The sequence below is a fragment of the Echinops telfairi genome, unplaced genomic scaffold (genome assembly GCF_000313985.2).
Source record: "Echinops telfairi isolate 266 unplaced genomic scaffold, ASM31398v2 ScPeMD7_7469;HRSCAF=8507_0, whole genome shotgun sequence".
Classification (NCBI taxonomy): domain Eukaryota; kingdom Metazoa; phylum Chordata; class Mammalia; order Afrosoricida; family Tenrecidae; genus Echinops; species Echinops telfairi.
Genome location: NW_022111372.1, coordinates 92937169 through 92946433, shown reverse-complemented (window position 1 = coordinate 92946433; position 9265 = coordinate 92937169). Strand labels below are relative to the sequence as shown.

The following is a 9265-nucleotide window of genomic DNA, read 5'->3' as shown; positions in this document are numbered from 1 at the left end:
TCACTGGGGCACACAGCCTTACATGTGCTTTTCTCTCTGCCCGAAGCATTCTGCCCTCTCCCAAGGCACACCAGCGAACCCTCAGATCTCAGCCCACGCATCGCCTCCTTGCGGGCCACTTTGCAGACCTCCATGCAAAGGAAGGTCCCCCACCATAAACATCCAAAGGCGCACTCAAGAGAGTGCCTACTGATTGGTGTCTGTATCTCTTGGAGGCCTGAACTCTCATGAAGTCCCCCTGGTAGCCGCAGCGCCTGTCCCACGGCAGACATTCCAACAGTGTCAGCGGATGAGAGAACGACACTGGAGCGCCTGCTCTCCCACCTCTGGTCGCCTGGTGTCTTTACTTCCCCTTCCCTCTGCGCTGTTCGCCCTGTTGATTCCTCCCTTCTTCCCTCTTGGACCTTGGGTCGCCCTGGGGCTCCCCAGAGCACTGCTTTAACTAACCGAGAGGCATTCCTAGTTGAAGGGAAGCAAGTTGTCCTAATTTGGCATGAGGCGTTGGCCTGCAACTAGATCACCTCAAAGTCGGGGCCCACAGGGTCTCCCCCACCTTCCATCTGACCATCACCCAAGCCCTCTCTGACTCACTGAATGGGATGAAAATAGCAAAGAAAGGATGTGACCATTTGGGAATGGGGGGTGGGATGGAAATGTGAATGGGAAAAGGATACCCTAGAAGGAGAAAGGAAAGGATGAGCCAACAGGAACTCCGAATACTCTCTTGGATTGCCCTAGATGCTCTGGGGTCTGGTGATCTGTTCATCCTGAATTCCAACCCCTGCTCAGCCACTCACTCATAGGACGGGCCTTGTCCTGCCCTTGTGAATTGTGGGTAATAATAGTGGCTCATTTAGGAGATTGCTATGAAGGTTGAATGAAAGAACAGCTAAGGGAAGGGCTGAGCCCTGCACCTGACACATCATAAGAACCCAGTGTTGTGCGGTCCCATGGTTATGGTGACTGGACCTGGTAGAGATCTAGGCCAGGAGAAATGGTAATTCAGTTCAAGGATGATGACAGAGAAGAGGGCAGCTGCCCTGATGCAGGCCACACAGCTCCAAGTTCTCTGTCATCAGCATGAAGAGCACCCAGAGTAGCAGGCAGAGCTGAGCTTCCTGCCTTGTATGTGTGTGGACCAGTGGCGCCAGAATCACCTGGGTCCCACCTGGAAAATGCAGACTCCTGGGCCCTGGCGAGCCTGCCTGAGTCAGGACTTTTGTGGGTAGGACCCAGAAACCCAAAACCTGATGGGTTATACACACCACCCTGTGAGGAACAGAAGAATTTCTCTTAAGTTGTCTCCCCAAAATATGTACCAGGCTTAGCTGCTTAAGAGTGACTGTACAATAGGTGATCAGCGAAAGTAGGTCAGAGGTTATTCTCCTTAACATCAGCCATCTATAGTGGCTAAGACTATTAGTCTGACTCACCCTAAATAAGACCCACTCCCTTCTGATAAGGATAATGGTGGTCTGTTCACTTGCAGGAAATACCAGAGAGGGCAAACCCGCCCAAGGATGACCAAGGTTAGTTAGTCATTATCAGCTGTCTAGATCACGCAGACACCACTGTTTATGCCACAACCAATGAGGGCACACCCCTAGGTGATTCCCCTCCTATTGATTGTATTGCTTATGTTAATACCCCTATGTTAATACCCCTCCTGGTGAGTCAGGTTATTGTCCACTATCAGGGAACTTGCATGCTTCCCAGAATAGTAATTGTCTGTTTTATTATATGAGACATTAGAGTGATCAAACTTGTTCTAGAATGAATTGTATTGCCCCTTTCTGTGATGTATGACTCTATGATGCATGGTTAGCAATAAATAATGAGGCTCCCTGGTTTTCGGGAGGGTGGCTGGAGAAGGTGACTAAGGAGGATGAAGCAGTGGCTTCTCTGACGGCTAAGCCCCCTCCACGAGGACCATCAAGCGGGGCTGAGGTGAGCTATGCGACCATGAATTGTGTCTGACTCCATTACTTGACTCCATCCTTTAACTCTCATGCTCTCTATGACTTTACTATAATCTCTACTTATTATCGCTGTACAATTGCGCCTACCAAACCTGTGATGTTTTGTGGTGTTCCCTCTTTCCCCTTAAACCCACACCACCCTATGATATTCACGCACATGGAAGTTTGGAGCCACTGGGCCAGATCACAGACCCCAGGAGGAAGGACAGTGTTCCCTGTCACTAACCACCACCTCCCCCTCCCACCCCCACCCCATCAGCCCAGCTCCGATGCAAGGCAGGCACTATCCTCACATTTGTTCCCGTTATCCTATTATTTGGACAAAGCGATGAAACCTTGCACAATGATGCACAAAGCAGATCTCTGTTGATCTTGCTCGAAGCGCAGGGAGGAGCGGGGCTGCATCGTCAAGCCAAATCTTCTGTATTGTTCACCACACTCCAACATGCAGATCTGCAATATCTCTCCATGGGGGTCACCTAATCCTGACCCCGTAAGACCTTTGGGATTGAGGGGTGCCAGGAGTCTGGCCCAGCAGCCTCTGTCTCTGTTCTTGGGCACATTGCTTCTAGGTTAGAGAAATCTGAGACCCACCTATTCCTGGGTGCCTGGATGAAGGACGGACTTCCTCAAAGCACCATCCTTGAATGTTATGCACGGGCCTCAAACCTGTGATTCGACCCTGCGTCCAGCAAAGGTCCAGCCACCCGTGGGTGGAAATTTCAAACCTGAACCTAATTTCTGGGGTCTTCAGCCACCGCTTCTAGCTCAATTCCTGTCAATGAATTCCTCTTGCCTCTCAGGGCTGCTCTAGTGACACCCCAACACGCACGCAGGGCATACTGATGTAGATCAGACAGTCACGCTGGGCCACCTGGGTGTGAAGCTTAATCTACCACAGGGAAGCAGGGTGGCTTCAGGCAGACGCCACTTCAGGAGTGCCAAGCACAGCCTGCGTCTGTCACAGCCCTGTGAAGAGGGGTGGTGGTGAGGATTCGGGGAGCGCTGCGGCTTAGCACAGCGGCGCCCATAGTAAGGACCTGAGAAACTCTGGCGACTACAGAAGCTCCTCTATTTCTGAGTGCTCATAGCACTGTGCCAGGCAAGAGGTGGCACTGCGGCCACTCACAGCACGTCATTTTGGACTTTGGAGCAAATGGACTTGGTAGCAGCCTCTTCAAAACCCACTGTTCCACTCCTGTCCTAATAGCAAGTACCGTATACTTGTGCGTCAGCCGAGTTTTTCAGCACATTTTTTTATGCAGTAAAATTAGGTGCCTCGGCTGATTTTCGGGTCGGATTATACTTGAGTATATGCAGAATTTGTTCCAGGCATGATGGACCAGGCATGTGACAATTTAAAGATGAGGAAACTGAAAAACAAAGTTTGCCCGACTAATAAATAAGTCAGCATTTGAACCCAGGTAGCCTGGCTGCAGACTCGATGCGCATCACCGCTAGGGCATGCTGCCTCTGAAGTAGTATAGCTTAGCAACTAAGATGACTGTGATTCCTTCACCCCCTCTCCCCTCCCTTTTGCCCTCAGCCCAGATGGCCGCTCTCTCTCCTACGTCTTCAACGCCTCTACGGTCCAGGTGGGTCCAACATCCCATGAGCCAGCCCTGGTCTCTGATAACTGCCCCTCCAAACACCCTTCCTTTCTCTGTGACTGACTGGCTAGATCCAATCATACCTTGAGAGGGACACATTCTTTTTCTGTTTAATAAAGAGAGTATGTATTAAGTCTTAACTGGGACAAGGACAACTACAGAGGCATATCATCTGGATCATAAGGACCATTAGCACGAGGTCCTAATGGTATCCTAGGGTTTTCTGGGATACATAGCATTTAGAAGGACATGGGAGGCAAAGCAAAAGAAAACAAAAACCCTGTTACATGCACATGGTCAGTGGCAAAACAATATAATGTAGTCAGCGGTAAGACTCCCAGGCCTGGAGTCCTGACTGGGACACAGGTGTTGTGCTAGAGGAGTTTACAATATTGGTCCTGCAGCTTCCCCAAGGCAGTCAGGTCATGGCTCATGACCATGAGACGTATCCTAATTGCCCAATGAACAAGTGTTCATTCAGTAAATCCTTTCCTACGGAAAAATGCTCCTCCACCGCTTATGTGTCATGTCCAGGTGTTAGATTTACCTAAAGCAGGGCCGTCCGTGGCACAGATGACTACAAAGGACATTTTTCCAGGAGCCTAAATCGAGGGGGTGTTGCACTAGGCCTACAGTGCCTGCAAAGTGGTAATGCGTGTGCCCTCCACTGGACAAACTTAACCCCCGGCAGCTTCACAACCCGTAATAGCTGATAGAGCGTATGAACGCGCACCCACCATCTCCAAGGGGGACATTAGCATCATGGTCAATGTTACTCACGTGCACAGCCACACCCCTACGGTTGCTGTCGTTCGCTGACATCAAGCCTGCCTCAGATTCACGGTGACCCCTACACAATGGGATTGGATTGTCATCATCCAAAGGGTCTTCATCAGTTGATTTGGGGGCAGTAGAGCACCATGCCTTTATTCCTAGTCCATCTTAGTCTGGAAGCTCTAATGGAGCCTGTTCAGTAGCATCGCACAGGCCTCCTGACAGGCAGATGGTGGCTGTGCTTGGATGCGGTGGCTGGGGATCCCATATGGAAGGCAAGGGTTCTACCACTCAGGTCCTCGGGCCTGCTAAGGCGCCACACGTGCCAATGGGCACATCAGATTCCGAGGACGTCTGAATGACACGGATTGTTTTCTCTGTTCACTTTGGTCTTGCTTAAGTGCTTCGTGCGTGAGTGCCCCAAATGGCAGGGTGGAAGGCTGAGGAAAGTCTCCCACACCAGCCAGCTGACCTGAGCAGTAGCTCTGGTGTTGTTGCCTCCGGAGGCATGCAGTCTCCAAAGAGGCATTTCCTTGGCAGCCCTCAGTGACCAACCCGCACAAAGAAGCCCCAAGGAACAAAAAGGAATTTGTGCCTGTGAATCAGCGTCTCCACCAAAATCCACCCTTGATCACACAGCCATGTCGCCCCAGGAAACGGGCCCCCAGCCCCTCTCTGCACATCACTTCCAAAGCCAGGCCCAGTCCTCTGACGTCGCCACCACTGGCTGGCTGGCTCATGCTCAGGGGAGCCATCAGAACCGAGGCTTGGCGCATCCTCTGCCGGGGCACGTGGATCATCGCACTGGTGTTTGTGCCCCTGCATCGAACACCGTCGCATCCCTATTGCAGGTGGAACACGGGCTGGCTACCAAAGTGGAAAGGGAGAGAGGAAGTGGGGTGGACTTGAAACTCTGCTAGTCAGCACTGAGGTTTGGATTCTGTAATGACCTAGGGTGGGCTCTTGGGCATGAGAGGCAAGGTGGGTTTCCCTCTGGGTCTTTGATTCCATGCCTGGAATTTCCATCCCAGCACCTAGAGGTCTGAATTTCTCAAGAACTCCTCTCTTGAAACCTTGCGTAATTTGGGCATGTTGTGGTCACGTGGGCGTGCATGGCATCTCTGTCCGAGAATGTGCCCAGTGCTTAGTCCTTCTGGCTCGTCTGTTGGCACCTCTCCGCGGGGCACTGAAAGGTGGAGTTATCTTCAAAGAAGTCCCGGAGAGAAGGGTGGGAGCAGCCCAGGCGGCCAGTGGGGTTGTCTGAATAATAACCCCGTCTAAACCTTGAGCGGATACACGCACATCGTCCTCTACTTCAGCCGGACTTGCATCAGCCAAGGTGCCTACCAAGTGGGCTGCAACAATGGGCTCCAAGACACCTACGGGGTGAGGCTGGCACGGGAGCAGGCAGCGTTTCCTTCTGCTTTAGACATCCGGTTGCTAGGGCTCAGAGCCAACCTTATAGCATCGAATAGCACCAACCAAGTGGGCAGGCTTTCCGAGGTGACTGAATTTCCATGGCTGACACCACAAGATAACGCCAGCCAGTCTGCAGAGCCACGAGGGCCACCCCCAGCACTTTAATGAGCTCGTTCCGACCCATCCTCACCGGGTGGGGACGGTGGGGATAACGGGCATTACGATGGCTCGGTCTTGTAAAATCTCAGTGTATTTTCACATGCACATGCTACCAGCAGGCCTGTCCACAGAGCAGTGTGCACACAGCTTCAGTGGAGCCAGAGGGAACTTCCCGGGCCTCACTCCCCGGCAGCACCAGTTCTAATCCCTTTCACCTGCTACGCGCCCTTTACATTTCCCTTAGCGCTTCACGTCATCACCACGTCCTTGCCCTCAGGAGTGGGGAAATGCACGCACTCACTCACTCACTCACTCACTCACTCACTCACTCACTCACTCACTCACTCACTCACTCACTCACTCAGGCTCAGCTCCAGGTAACACTTGCTCTCTGTTCCCCAGAGCTGGTTCCCTGATTCTTAGTGGAAGCCACTGAGCTCGGAGCTCGGAGGCTGAGGGTCTTACCTCTGTCCTCTCTCGCTGGCAGGGGCAAGTCGTCACTGTCAGTCGGAAGGTTGCCGCTGCCTCGGGCCGGCTTTCCTGCGGCTCAGCTGTGTGCAGGGAGAGGCGACAGGCTGTGGCATGCACCTCAGGTTGCTGGCCCGCCTCCAGACACTGCCACCTCGCCAGCTCCCAGTCCCAGAGGGCTGAGTGGGCAGGAGGGAGGCAGGCTGGTGAGCTGAGGATGGCCGTCTTTGGGTCTATCACTGGCCCCTATTTATCTGCAGAGGGACCTGCCTCCACATCGACCCCACCCACAGGAACACACACAGAGCCCTACAGGCCCCCCACTCTGGACAGCCAATGGCGAGCGCAGAGAAGCAGAGGTGGGAGGTGGCCAGCGGGGGTGAAGCCGAGACAGTGGCAGAGAAGCAGACAGTGGCAGCAACTGCTCTGAGTGTTGCTGTAGCGTGGTTTGTCTTGGGCAAATGGCTGAGCTGAAGGGACTACTGGCCCGTCTGAGCAGAATCCTGTTTATTTTGAGGGCTCGGTTGCCAGGGAAACAGCAGGTCGTGGCTCCTCAGGAATCAGAAGGCTGCTGGATGAAAAGGAGTCCTTTTCTGTTCAGTTGTCTGGCATCCCTGCCCAGGGGTGCCGGTGTCTGTGTACAGCAGAATGTGTGTGTGTGTGTGTGTGTGCACCTATTTCCCACAGCCAAAACTTTCAAGGCATTTTGCACAGTCAGTCCATATGAGGGTTGGAGAACGTGCCTGGGCTTCCTCACCCAGGTTCCAGCCTGTCCCTGAGAGATCAGGTGACCCAGATCCAGAGCAGGGGCTTCTTCAGCGGAGCTGGGCATGCTCATGGACCAGTGACCAGAGGACAGCAGAGAGGGCGGGAGCTGCCTGTACAAATAACTCTTTGGCGAGAAGGTGGGAACGAAGTTGAACTGAAAGGATGTGGATCAGGAGGTGCCTTTGAAGAGACCAAAGGGAAAGATTATAGTTTCCTATAATTGATGGAGAGTGGCTCCTTATGCAGGCAATTGAATATAGGATGTGTGTGTGTGTGTGTGTGTGTGTGAGAATTGTGTGTAAGAGACTCAGAATGCATGTGGAAAACAATGCATAGAGGATTAGTTACATGTGAAAAATGTAAAAGAAAGTATGTATGTGTGTGTGAGTGTGAGAAAGTGAACGTCTGAGACAGAATGGTGAGAACGTGTGTGGGTATATGTAAAAGAGTATATCTATGTATGTGAGTGCACAAAAGTATGTGAGAGAGTGATGTGTAAGGAAGAGTGTGCATGCATATGGGAGAGAATGGTGTGTGAAAAACTGTGTGAGAGTGTACCGGTGGTGGGATTCAGCTGGTTCACATGGGCTCAGCAGAAACAGTATCTAATTTTTTTTTTGAGTTTGATGAGCCATTTGTTAAAAGGGCACTTGTAATCAGAGTTCTCTCTAAGATGGAAATCACAAATTTACATTCCTTACTCCTTATTGTTTTAATTTTATAACTCTTTTAACTTTCACTTATGCAAAAGCATATTCTAAATGCCTATGGTCATGTGTATAAAATCCATGTGTATAAAAATTAGATGGAACTATGCATTATTTATTGATTCATTTCAGAAAACTCATTATTCTTTTAATGAAACGCTACATTTTTATTCCCCTGTGTTTGTTATTCAGTAAACAAGCATAGGCCATCAAGAGGAAAAGTGCCAAAAGTGCCAAAGAACATAACCTATCCAGAGGTGGCACACTGACACTTGTTTCAGCTGTGTGTTATGTGCCAAATTCCCAAGAGATATTATGAGTGAATTATGCAGTTCCTGAAAATGTTCAAAGAGCTAAAAATATTGTCAGAACCATTGCTGTAAGTACAGCAGAAGCAGAAAGAGTTTTTTCAAAGATGAACATAACCTATTCAGAGAAAAGACATCACCTGTTTCTAACTTGGCAAGCACAGTGATTCTTGTCTGACTGGTCTACCTCTAGAGGAATGGGATCCCACTCCTACCATGAAAAGATGGTTGCGGATAAATCACACAGCTGGTGATGCACAGTAAGGGTGAAGAGTATTGCAAGCTAGGATGCCAATCAAGAAGCAACACGGAAATATCTACAATAACAGGTTTATTGTTTCCTATCAAGTATTATGTAATATTTTTCATTAATATTTTAAAACGTTTTCTTGTCACATAACCTAGTTTTTGCACCTCTCTTATTGTTCTTATTTAAGTATTAACTGTATGAAGTAATAAAGTGACTTTCAGTATTTTTTTAAATACTTAAAGTAATCCTTAGGGCAGTGAACCGGTGAAATTATTTGAATCCCGCCAGGTATATGTGTTATATTTGCAAGAGAGCGTGTATGTGTGTGTGTATGTATATGAGAGTGAGTTAATGTGTGTGTATAGAAGAGAGATGATGTGAGAGGGTACAATGGGGTACTGGAATTTTGCTGGGCAGAGCAGATATCTGCTACTTCTCCCCCCTCCCCAGCTAGGTGAGCATCACGAAACTCACACTGAGTTAGTGTAACTGGTAATCAAGCTTTCTACTGAGAGGGTCTGAAATGATAGCGTGACAGTGTGCAATCAAAACGGCCTGATTTGTGGCAGACCCTGGGGGACTGCTTTTGCCATCACGACAAGGCACCTGCTCACACAGCCATCTCAGTGCGCCAGTTTTTGACAAAAAGCAGCATGCCTCTCTTGCCCCACATACCTGACTCACCTGACGTCGCTCTGTGCAATTCTTTTTGTTTCTGGGAATACAAAGGGACATGAAAAGAAAACAATTTGACTACATTCAAGAGGTGAAGAAAAAAAATGAGGGAGGTGCTATCAGCCATCCAAACATGAGTTTGAAAAAT

General features: G+C 50.0%; 1 protein-coding gene across 3 annotated transcripts in view; it reads right to left on the bottom strand.

The window, feature by feature from the left end:
* The window catches only part of FGF1 (fibroblast growth factor 1), a 129887-nt gene that overhangs the window by 105061 nt on the left and 15561 nt on the right, over nt 1-9265 (bottom strand). Inside the window, exon 1 of one of the 3 annotated variants that reach the window (XM_045284893.1) lies at nt 6407-6822. The exons of the other annotated variants lie outside the window; for them this stretch is intronic. The gene's annotated coding sequence lies outside the window, so the exon portion shown is untranslated. Of the gene's footprint in view, nt 1-6406; nt 6823-9265 lie in introns of those variants that run through there. 3 annotated transcript variants of the gene reach the window in all.